The sequence below is a fragment of the Pogona vitticeps genome, chromosome 6, assembly GCF_051106095.1.
Source record: "Pogona vitticeps strain Pit_001003342236 chromosome 6, PviZW2.1, whole genome shotgun sequence".
NCBI classification, from domain to species: domain Eukaryota; kingdom Metazoa; phylum Chordata; class Lepidosauria; order Squamata; family Agamidae; genus Pogona; species Pogona vitticeps.
In genome coordinates, this window is record NC_135788.1 from 41,990,714 (window position 1) to 42,002,922 (window position 12,209).

Here is a 12,209-nt window from a genome sequence, read left to right on the forward strand (position 1 = left end):
AGGTATAAGAGGTGCAGCTTATACTTCCTCTAACCCACTGGTTCTTAACCTTGGGTTACTCAGGCGTTTTGGACTGCAACTCCCAGAAGCCTTCACCACCAGCTGTCCTGACGGGTTTCTGGGAGTTGCAGTTCAAAAGCATCCGAGTAACAAAGGTTAAGAACCACTGCTCTAACCAATTCACCAGGCAATAGTTATAACAGCTGGTTGTTTTTAATTGACAACCTGTCCTGTCCCTGTGAGGAGCTTAATCTATTCCTAGTTCCTCTCTGGCCAGCACAGCAAGAACTGGGCCCAACAGAGCAAATGGAGAAGTAGAAATTGCAGCTGGCTTGAAGTAACTGCCCAGTAGAGACGACTGGTGAAGGAGTGAGATCTCTGCACACCTCTATTCTCCTTACACCAGTGGTGCAATTACATCATTTTAGATCCTGAGTGTTTTCCACTGGAATGTGTCTTATTTTACTGCCAAATGTGGGAAGCCAGCTTTGCTGCTTTAGAGGGGCCTCTTGCTCATTCAGCTGGGCAGGCCTTTTGTCCCATGTCCTACTTTTCTGCACCGTTGCCCTCAGTTTAGGCAAAGCAAGCCAGGTGGCAGCTCTGTCTCTGGTCAGCACCCCAGGACCCTATCATCCCTCTACGTTCCACACAAGAGGAAGCGAGTGTACAAAATGCTTTTTTTTTTTTTTTACACACGTGAAGCAATAGGCACAGTGGGCAAAACTGGTATCTTCCTAGACGTTGAGGGGCCCCGCCACGAATCTGCCACTCGCCCTAAACGCTCTTCCCACCCTTGAACTTGCGCGACGTTCCGACAACCCATCTAGTCTCAACCCTCCCCCCCCCCAACGGGTTAGGATTCAGTCCCGCCTCAAATTGTAACCCTCCCATACTCCGCCACACCCCTTCCCTATTCACCGCAGCTCGGTCTACTCCGTACCTCACTATCTCCCTCTCTTTTTCCCCCCTGCCCCCACCTCAGAGCTAACGCCTCTCCCCCAAACTCCTCACACAGACCCCATTTCTTCCCTCAGCCTCTTTTTCCTCTTTGAAACGAGAAGCTTTTGCCTCCTCCCTTCCCGGCGTTGGCGGCGGCAGCAGCGGCAGCTGCACGCGGCCTTGCTTTCCTGCGGCGACGCGCACGCACGTTCTTGCTCCTGGACTCCTCGTCGACTCCCCCCTCCCTCCGTCATTCTGCGAAACCAGCGAGGCAAAGCGCGCCTCCTCCTCCTCCTCCTCCTCCTCCTCTCCCCTCCCCCCCTCTTCCAGCCCCGAACTCTTGGCTTAATTGGCCCAGTCGGGAGCGCGCCTACGCGCGGCGGGTTTACTTTTCCTCAGGCGGCCGCGGCGGTGGAGGAGGAAGCAGGAGCAGCAGAAGTAGTCGCCGTCGAGGGGAGGTGAAAGAGTGGTGGGCGCCTTATGTCTCAGTGACCAGCCGTGAGGAGGGACTCCCAATCCCTCCTGGGCGCCTCTGCCGTGCGTCCTTTCCAGTCCGAAGGATTTGACGCTCATCCTACCGAAGCTGGAGAGCGGGAGACCCGCCGTGCCTGCCCTTCCTCTCACAGGTAACAGCGCTCTCTCTCCTCCTCCTCCTCCCCCAATCCGGAAAGTGTCTCCCCCCCCCACACACCTCCAGAAACACGGCCACTAACCGCCGCCCCCCCCCAAGCCCTGGCCTCGCCTATCTCCGTGGAAAAGGCTAACTCGCCACCCCCTTCCGCACCATGATGCTTTATTGCCTATGAGCCAGGACCGGCCCCTACTTATCCCCCCCCCCCACTCCTCACTTGATGAGTGTCTTAAATAAAATCCCCCACGCCTCTATTTGGTTGGTGTTTCAGTACTGACTTAAATAGTTCCTTAAGCCACCCCCATCCCCTGCAGATCTTTTCTTTCTGCCTGGTCCTTATGGGAGATACTGAACCCCCTCCCCCCCCCCGCCGTCATGTTGTCTTCACCCTTCGGCTTCTCTCCCTCACGACCCTTTCGTCTGTGCCACAGGGCCATTCCTCTAATCGCCAGCTGCCTTGCCTACACTCGAGACTTCTCTTAAATGCCCTTTTACCACCCTTCTGCTCCTGTAGTGAAAATTTTAAATTTATTCTCTCTTGTCTTTCTAGGCATGCTGAAATAGGGATTCTGACCCACATTAGCTGTAATATGCTTGGTTGGCACAAAGTACAATGGCACACAAGACAACTAAGCCAAATATCCTGTGATTGTTCTATAGATGGCCCCCTACCTAATATCCTCTTTCACATAGGATAGAGTGTTCTGTAATTTGGGACAGTTTGTGGTCTGAGCAGAACTGTCACTCCTGATTCTGCCCCCCCCCCCGCCCCCGCCGTCCCAATGTTGTTATGGTCTGCTAAACTTCCTGGGGCACACACCTTTTAACATACTTTTTGTTACAGAACCATAGCCTTCCACAGCAATGTGATCTTTATTCGCAATGAGTACTTCAGATAATAGCCAGATCATGGCCAATTCTGCAACAGCCACATCCATTAAAATATGGCCTGGATTCCATAGCTGTTTTGTCTCTGATCCTGACTTTTTTGTAGTAGACAACTCATAAATACAATGTCTTCCTTAAATTTCTTAATCTTCCAGATCAGCCCCTTGTCCTCTTTGTTGGCCATTCATTCCCAACTTTTCAAACTGAACATTGCAGAGAAGCACTTTCTCTACTTATATCTAGTTGTCCTCAGTGCTAAAATGAGATAGTTACCCAAAGCGTTATTCTCTGAAATAGATGTAGTCTGTAAAAGAAGCACTATTGCCATTAATTTTAGTTACTCTCATACTTTGCCTCTCTACAATAATTCCATTGCTAGAGAACATCCCCCTTACTGGAATGACATCAGGAACAGTGCAGTCCTATACATATCTACTTAGAAGCATGTGTCATTTTTTCAGTAGTCCAATGTATGCTAATATATTGCAGATATACTTTGATTTAATATTGCAATCATAATTTTGCATATGGCATATTTTATACAGTATATGTATCCTGCTTCCACAAAAGGACAGGACCATGTGTATGCATTGCTTTCTGCAGTAGATTTCTGTGCCACACCAGTATGGGAACATAAACATTTATAAAAATGTCATGAATGACAACACATTATGAGGTATACGCACCTTCTTGCATAGAAGTAGTAGCAATGTAGGAAGTACATTATACAGAATTAAGCATTTGATTCTCACCTCTTGTGAGGATCCTTCAAATAATAAAGTTTCACTACCACAGTCACAAAATCTACTATCACATTTCGGTCACCATAGGTACAACAGCCATTTATTTCCATTGCCAGCTGTGCTACATTTCAGTAGCAGCAGCAATCCAGAGATAACATCCCTGTACCTTACCACTAATCTGGCTACCCAGACTTATTATGTTATTTTAAAAAGTCAACTCCTTAAGTTTGTTGCAACATTTCCTTTATTCTTCCCAATTGTCACTTGTTCTTGTTTTATTGTTAGCATTCTTTTCATGATAATTCCTAAACTGAAATACATTAGAATGCACTGGAGAGACCACTCCACTTATGAATGAATCCAGTTGCTTTGACAATACGGATTGCTGCTGCTATCACTATCGTTTAACTTCTTTATTGTAGTTTATTGCAGTACTAGTTATATGTCCATAAATGGTTCATGTGCACAATATTTTTTCCTTTAAAATTAGTGAAATATGCCTTGACTGAAGAGTCAGGCACCAATTTCTCTATTATTGTTTTCAGAGAAAGTGGTCAACGTTCTCTTCCTAAGAATTTTCAGATTCTTTGTATCTCTCAAAACTCATAGAGGTTTTAGACATACACAGGAGAAGCAGCTATAGGTCTTGGTGCAATAGCATCTTGTGACGGGGAATTTGTAACTTCCCATTCACTCACCCCTGTTCCCCTTCTGGATCTCCCTCTATAGGTACAGTATTAACTGATTGCCTTAAGCCTTTTCCCAAGTTTTTACTCTTGCTAGTTTTCAATCTACTTTCTGATTCACCACTCTCATTTTCTCTTGTTCTTTCCTTTCCGTAAAAGTGCCTCAGGAACATTGCGAAAGTGTCCATTTTACCCTCCAGTACTGCACTACTGTGTCTATGACATTTGGCATCCCACTTCCTCTGGGGAACTAGAAAATTGGAATTTTGTGTATATCTGTTCTGTGCTTGTGTTGGTCTCAAGCAGCTGCTGCACTACACCATCACAAACCCTAGCCTGGTTGGTTGTAAACGAGGCTGTCTTATTCCACCCACCACCACCCCCAGCTCCTGCATTTTGATCCTTTTGCCCAGATTGGCCTCTTAATGAAAATGAACTGAGGTAGTGGTTGCTGTCACTCTCCTGGACTCAGCAGAAATGTTTACTTCATCGTTGCTTGTATGAAATTAAAGTCTGGTTTAGAAAGACATCTTTCCTGGTTGCTTGTTGCCAGGGTTCTCCTCAGTCTTTTGGGGGTGGAAGAGGGCAGAGAAGGAGAAAATGTGTGATCTCACAGCTGTCCTGTGCATTCGTGCTTAAAATTTATAGAGAGCCCAGATAGTTTGATGCCCATGTTTTTGGTTCATTATCTTGTTTCTTGGAAAGACTTTAACCTTTCTGACCCTTGTGCATCCCTATCTGTGTGGCTTAGCAGACATTTAAAAGCCTTTCCCTGGATGTTGAGTAATTTAATAGAAGAGGGATTTAGGCAGTGTACGGTATTTATTTAAAAAGTATATTGCACTGTGATGTAACCTTGAGGTTACTTGATTGTGTGCATTATATTAACAGCAAGAAAATATTTTTGTACTGCCACTCTCTTCTGTTGATTCTAATATTTGTTGTTTTGTTTGTTCTCTTTTGACCACCTGTAAAAGGTTGAGTTTGATAGTCTAAAAATATTTTGAGCCTGATTATATTTAGTACTAAACTCTTTAGTAACTTGACTGTTAGTTTTAAGTGTTTGCCAAGATATAGCAAAGAATGGTTCTTGCATATGTTTAGAATGTGGTGGAAAAGATGAAAAAATATTGAGACATCTAATGACAGATTTGAATATATTTTGGTCATAAAACCTGACATTCTTGTTAATGTAATTATGTTATGGATTGGCCTTGTTACATATATTTTTAATGAATTGTAATCTGAAGTTTTGAAACAAAATATAGTTGCTTTGAACTTTTGAAACAAAATGTAGTTGTTTTATAGTATTAGCAAAATTGTTAATGCAAGCACATGCTTGGAATTCACTAAGCATGTGTTCCTCCCTGGCAGGCAGTTTTACTCCCCATTGCAAATATGTGTATGTGTTGCTGTCATTCTTCTCTTTGACTACTTTGTGTGCCATTTGCAGGCTTAAAGGTGGTGTATACATCTAAATAATAAATTTTAGAAAAGCAATAGTTTTTATAAAAGGAACAGAACTAAAATGAGGGAAGAATATTATAATTGTGCCTCAGATAGTTTCCCTCCTTGAGCTGTCACCTGACTGAAGAAAGCTGGCTGATTAAATCTTCATAAATTTGCATATGAAAAAACAGTAATTCAAAAGAGAAAGAAACCCACGGGAAGCACATATCTTAGAGAAGTTCTGCTTTTCTGTTATGCAAGATGGAATGTCTAAATCTGTCAGACAAACAAACCCAAAACCAAAACAAGAGACAAAAATGTGGCACCTTGAACACTGCTATATTTTAATGTGGATTTTCATGGATCAAATCCACTTCTTCACACAAGTATGAATGTTTTTTTGCTGTTTACAAGTGTTATAACTACTTGTATTAAAAATAGTGGCTGTTGTGAAACTGAGTTTCTTCTGAGTGGAAAGTCATGCCAGTGCAGAGTGCAAGTGGTGCAATGCTGCCATTATTGTCCTGATGGAAGGTTTTGCTCAATGGAAACTCAGTAGATTACAAGCCAGTATTGAAGACCTATTGTCTAATTCATTAGGACTAAGTTTGCAGTGGATTGGGGTTTTTACTGGTTGTCTTAATATTGCCTTAATATTCTTCCTCTTTTTTTTTAGGGGGGATTAATTATTACTTTTAGGATTTAAAACAGCAGGAGAATGTTGATGGAAACTGCAGGGGAAAATCCCAGTAGTTTTTCAAGCTCATAATATGAGCATTTTAAAGTTGAAAGTATTATTTTAATTTAAAAGCATTATCAGCAACTATTTTCATCATCATTATCCTACTGTCCTAAATCATAAGACAGTTCTGCTTACAAGTAAGGCCAATCAGCAGGAAGGGAATGTGTGAAATGAGAAAATTTAATAGTTCCCATATCTCTTCAGGGAACAACAGCAGTGACAGTTAGCCCTTAATTGGACCATTTGGGCCTTACATGTGGAAGTTTGGTGAGACAGCTTAGTAGTAATTGTCTACCTTCTGACCTGGAAGTAGTTGGTGTCCTGAATTGTGATAGACTTGAGCATAATGCTTCAAGCCATGTTGGTATTAGCCAGCAAAAGGATTGCCCCATAAGAACAGTGTGGGTTTGGTTTGAAAAATTTAACTTTTTAAATAACTTGTGAACCACCTTGGGTCCCATAATGGGAAAAATACAGCATACAAATGAAAATAAATAAATAAATGTTTTAGATTATGGCCTGTCATTATGTAAATCATTACTCAGTCTTGATTTAATCACATAATCCACCTACCCACCCATGAACTCTTGCCTGCTGTAATGTTAACACTTATTTTTCTCCGTCTCTGTGGTCAAACTGACTTCACCTCTAGTAGGCTTATATTTATTGACATCTTCAGTGTTTGGAACTATGTACTTCCAGAGAAAGTAGTGAGGGCTTGAATTTGCTGTGGAGTTGCAGAGGAAATGTATATCAGGCAAAACGAATTTTAAAAAATAAAATAAAAAAGACAGAAACATTTTTGCACCATAAAGACTAACTGCTATATTTTAATGAGAACTTTTGTGGACAAAGCTAGGGTTGCCATTCTAAAGAAATCAACATCACTGAAGAATAATGTTGAAAGCAGTTGTGGAGATTTTAATTGTGCTTCCCAGAATTTCTAACAGAATATCATGTTGGTGATATCATGTTGGTGGGTGGGTAGAGAGAGCTCCAGGAATACATTCCAGTCTGAGTCGAAAAGTGGAACTGATTTGGTCTCTTTTTTCTTGTCTCCGTATATTGTTGTAAACAAGTATATACTTTTTATGTTTTGAAACTCATTTGAGAGCTACAGGTTATTATGAAGGTATTGACTAGACTGAATACTAGTGAAGGCAGACACCTATAGAACCTCATAAAATTAACACACCATTCAAGAAGTGTTGGGCTTTATTTACAAAATGTTTAAAGAAAGATTATAAAAGTTTAGTTAGAGATTTTGTATATCTTCGTTCAATAACCAATCCAGATGGGCACTACAGCCCAGAAGAAGACTGACAGTAGGAAGTGCAGCAATGAAAGAATTAGAAAAAAATCATCAAGTGTAAGGATATGTCACTGCAGACAAAGGCCAGGACACTACACTCTTGCACACTCCTATCACCATGCGTGGATGTGAAAGCTGGATAGTTAAGAAATCTGACTGGGAAAAAATGATTTGTTTGAAATGTGGTGGTGGAGAAGAGCTTTGTGAATACCCTGGATTTCTAGTTGTTGTTGTTTAGTCGTTTAGTCGTGTCCGACTCTTCATGACCCCATGGACCAGAGCATGCCAGGCCCTGCTGCCTTCCACTGCCTCCCGGAGCTTGGTGAGATTCATGTTCGTAGCTTCGATGACACTGTCCAGCCATCTCATCCTCTGTCGTCCTCTTCTCTTGCCATCACCCTTCCCCAACATCAGGGTCTTTTCCAGGGAGTCTTCTCTTCTCATGAGATGGCCAAAGGATCTGTCCTTCTGGTGAGCACTCAGGGTTTATTTCCTTTAGAATGGATAGGTTTGTTCTCCTTGCAGTCCAGGGGACTCTGAAGAGCCTCCTCCAACACCACAATTTAAAAGCATCAGTTCTTCAGCGGTAAGCCTTCTTTATGGTCCAGCTCTCGTTTCCATACATCACTACAGGAAAAACCATAGCTTTGACTATGTGTACCTTTGCTGGCAAAAGGGACGTGGTGGCACTGCGGGCTAAACGGCAGAAGCCTGTGCTGCAGGGTCAGAAGACCAGCAGTCGTAAGATCGAATCCACGCGACGGAGTGAGCTCCCGTCGCTTGTCCCAGCTCCCGCCAACCTTGCGATTCAAAAGCATACAAATGCAAGTAGATCAATAGGGACCACCTCGGTGGGAAGGTAACAGCATTCTGTGTCTAAGTCACACTGGCCATGTGACCATGGAAGATCGTCTTCGGACAAAACACTGGCTCTATGGCTTGGAAACGGGGATGAGCTCCGCCCCCTAGAGTCGAACACGACTGGACAAAAATTGTCAAGGGGAACCTTTACCTTTGCCGGCAAGGTGATGTTTCTGCTTTTTAAGATGCTGTCTAGGTTTGTCATTGCTTTCCTCCTAAGAAGCAGGCTTCTTTTAATTTTGTGGCTGCTGTCACCATCTGCAGTGATCATGGAGATCAGGGAAGTAAAATCTGTCACTGCCTCCATATCTTCCCCTTCTATTTGCCAGGAGTTGAGGGGACCAGTGACTATGATCTTAGTTTATTTGATGTTGAGTTTCAGGCCGTTTTTTGCACTCTCCTCTTTCACCCTTATTACAAGGGTCTTTAATTCCTCCTCACTTTCTGCCATCAGAGTGATATCATCTGCATATCGGAGGTTGTTGATATTTCTTCCGGCAATCTTGATTTTGGCTTGGGATTCCTCTAGTCCAACTGTTCTCATGATGTATTCTGCATATAAGTTAAATAAGCCGGGGGACAATATACAGCCTTGTCGTACTCCTTTCCCAATTTTGAACGAATCAGTTGTTCCATATCCATTTCTAACTGTTGCTTCCTGTCCCACGTGGTTTCTCGGGAGATAGATAAGGTGGTCAGGCACTCCTGTTTCTTTAAAGACTTGCCATAGTTTGCTGTGGTCTACATAGTCAAAGGCTTTTACGTAGTCAATGAAGCAGAACTAGATGTTTTTCTGGAATTCTCTGGCTTTCTCTATAATCCAGTGCATGTTGGCAATTTGGTGTCTAGTTCCTCTGCCCCTTCGAAATCCAGCTTGTACTTCTGGGAGTTCTTGGTCCACATACCGCTGAAGCCTACCTTATAGGATTTTCAGCATAACCTTGCTAGTGTGTGAAATGAGTGCAATTGTACGGCCGTTGGAGCATTCTTTGGCATTGCCCTTCTTTGGGATTGGGATGTAGACTAATCTTTTCCAGTCCTCTAGCCACTACTGAGTTTTCCAAACTTGTTGGTATATTGAGTGTAGCACTTTAGGATTTTAATTAGTTTGTCTGGAATGCCATTACCTCCACTGGCCTTGTTGTTAGCCATGCTTTCTAAGACCCATTTGACTTCATTCTCCAAAATGTCTGGCTGAAGGTCAGCAACCACACTATCTGGGTTGTCCGGGTCATCCAGATCTTTCTGGTATAATTCCTCTGTTGATTCTTGCCACCTCTTCTTGATGTCACCTGCTTCTGTGAGGTCCCTCCCATTTTTGTTCTTTATCATGTCCATCTTTGCACAAAATATTCCTTTCATATTTCCAATTTTCTTGAACAGATCTGTTTTTTTCCTTTCTATTATTTTCCTCTATTTCTTTGCACTGTTCATATAAGAAGGCCCTCTTGTCTCTCCTTCTGTTCTTTGGAAGTCTGTATTCAGTTTTTTTTTAACGTTCCCTATCTCCCTTGCATTTTCCCCTTCTGTTCTTTGCTATTTGTAAGGCCTCGTTGGGCAGCCACTTTGCTTTCTTGCATTTCCTTTTCTTTGGGATGGTTTTTGTTGCTGCCTCCTGTACAATGTTATGAGCCTCCATCCATAGTTCTTCAGGCACCCTGTGCATCAAAACAAGTTCCTTAAATCTGTTCTTTACTTCCACTGAGTATTCATAAGAGATTTGGTTTAGATTATACCTGAGTAGCCCTGTTGTTTTTCCTAGTTTCTTCAGTTTAAGCTTGAATTTTGCTATAAGAAGCTGATGATCAGTACCACAATCAGCTCCAGGTCTTGTTTTTGCTGACTGTATAGAGCTTCTCCATGTTTGGCTGCAGAGAATATAATCAATCTGATTTCGATATTGCCCATCTGGTGATTTCCGTGTATTGAGTCTCCTCTTGTGTTGTTGGAAAAGTGTGTTTGTGATGACCAGCTTGTTCTCTTAGCCTTTGCCCTGCTTCGTTTTGAACTCCAAGTCCAAACTTACTTGTTCCTTTCATCTCTTGACTCCCAACTTTAGCATTCCAATCCCCTATAAAATGAGAAGAACATGGTTGTTTGATGTCAGTTGTAGAAGGTGTTGTAAGTCTTCATAGAATTGGTCAATTTCAGCCTCTTCAGCATTGGTGGTTGGTGCATAAACTTGGATTACTGTGATGTTGAAAGGTCTTCCTTGGATTTGTATTGAAATCATACTATCATTTTTGAGATTATAACCCAGTACAGCTTTTCCCACTCTTTTGTTGACTATGAGGGCTACTCCATTTCTTCTATGGGATTCTTGCCCACAATAGTAGATATGATAATCATCTGAACGGAATTCGCCCATTCCCATCCACTTTAGTTCACTGACGCCCAGGATGTCGATGTTTATTCTTGCCGTCTCCTGTTTGACTACATCCAGCTTACTAGGGTTCATAGGTCTTACATTCCAGGTTCCTATGCAGTATTTTTCTTTGCAGCATCGGACTTTCCTTTCACTTCCAGGCACGTTCACAGCTGAGTGTCCTTTCGGCTTTGGCCCAACCACTTCATTAGCACTGGAGCTACTTGTCCTTGTCCTCCACTCTTCCTCAGTAGCATGTTGGACGCCTTCCGACCTGAGGGTCTCATCTTCCAGTGTCATATCTTTTAGCCTTTTGTTTCTGTTCATGGGGTTTTCTTGGCAAAGATACTGGAGTGGCTTGTGAATGCCTGCTCCAGGTGGATTGCGTTTAGTCAGAACTCTCCACTATGACCTATCCATCTTGGGTGTCCCTGTATGGCATAGTCCATAGCTTCTCTGAATTACTCAAGCCTTTTCTCTACAAGAAGGCAGCAATCCATGAAGGGATTGCCAGAAAGATTCCCAAATGAGTCCTAGATCAAATCAAGACTGAACTGTTTCTGGAAGAAAAAATATTGAAACTGAGGCTGTTGGTTTTTGGGGCTTATCATGAGAAGGCAGGATTCTCTGGAAAAGGAAGTACGGCTGGGAAAGACAGAAGGCAACATGAGAATAGGAAGAAGAAATGCAAGAAGGAGGCTGGAGTTTACAAGAGCTGAGTAGGAGAGTTAAGGGCACGACATTAATGCCACCTTCAGGACATTGAAAGTTGCTGTTCTAAAATAATCTTTGTTGTTTTTAAAAACCGTCAACCTGACTCAAAGATTCACTGTCTATAATAGTTTTAGAAGACGCAGAAGCCTCTTGTGCTGCCACAATTCCTGTTGTACTAGAAGAACCCCTTTGTGTAGAGTGATCATAGAGATATACTAGCAGAATGATCTGCTGGCACAGTGGTTGTGCTGGCTAAGATCTCTCAGCAGAAGATCAGAAGAAGGGCCAGGGTGAGATAACAGTTGAGTTATGCCAGAACCAGATTTGCTGCAGACCAGGAACAAATCTACTGTCAGCTCAAAGGTAGGCAAAGGTAGGCTAAGGTGAGATTTTCAGCAATCTCAGGCTGAAGTGCATTTAGTTTAGTTCCACTGACCTTCTGTCTGCTCAGCGGCTCTTAGGCATCTTGGGTAATTAGGACAACCCCCTTAATATTTTCAAAACTTTTGTAAATAATTATAGGATAGTTTCAGATCTCACTTTCTGGGTCAAAATGGCAGCACAAATAGGGTCTTGAACCTGCATCTTCCAAGTTCTATTCCAACATTCCAAGTCCCATTCCACTGTACCACTCTGGCATTTTTCCCGGTTCCTTCTTGGTGATTCCCAGTTCTTTTTTTCACAAATGAATGAAGCATGCTGCCAAGATTCCTTTCCTAGGCAATCTCTGTTACTTCAGATGCTATCAGTATTCTACTTTTTCCAAAGTCAGACACACTATCTGCTGTATCACTTCCTGTAATCAGAGTTTCTGTAAATTAGTCCACCTTGGCTGCTGCTACATGTACAGACATGTTTCTTTTTAAATTTTGCTACATT

The 12,209-nt window shown here is 42.6% G+C and overlaps 1 protein-coding gene across 2 annotated transcripts in view; it reads left to right on the top strand.

The window, feature by feature from the left end:
• Nucleotides 1-1,247: 1,247 nt before the first annotated feature.
• Nucleotides 1,248-12,209, top strand: part of UBE2E2 (ubiquitin conjugating enzyme E2 E2) — a 248,138-nt gene continuing 237,176 nt past the window's right edge. Inside the window, exon 1 of one of the 2 annotated variants that reach the window (XM_073003389.2) lies at nt 1,248-1,565. The gene's annotated coding sequence lies outside the window, so the exon portion shown is untranslated. The remainder of the gene's footprint in view (nt 1,566-12,209) is intronic. The other variant, XM_020807469.3, reaches the window with a different exon arrangement.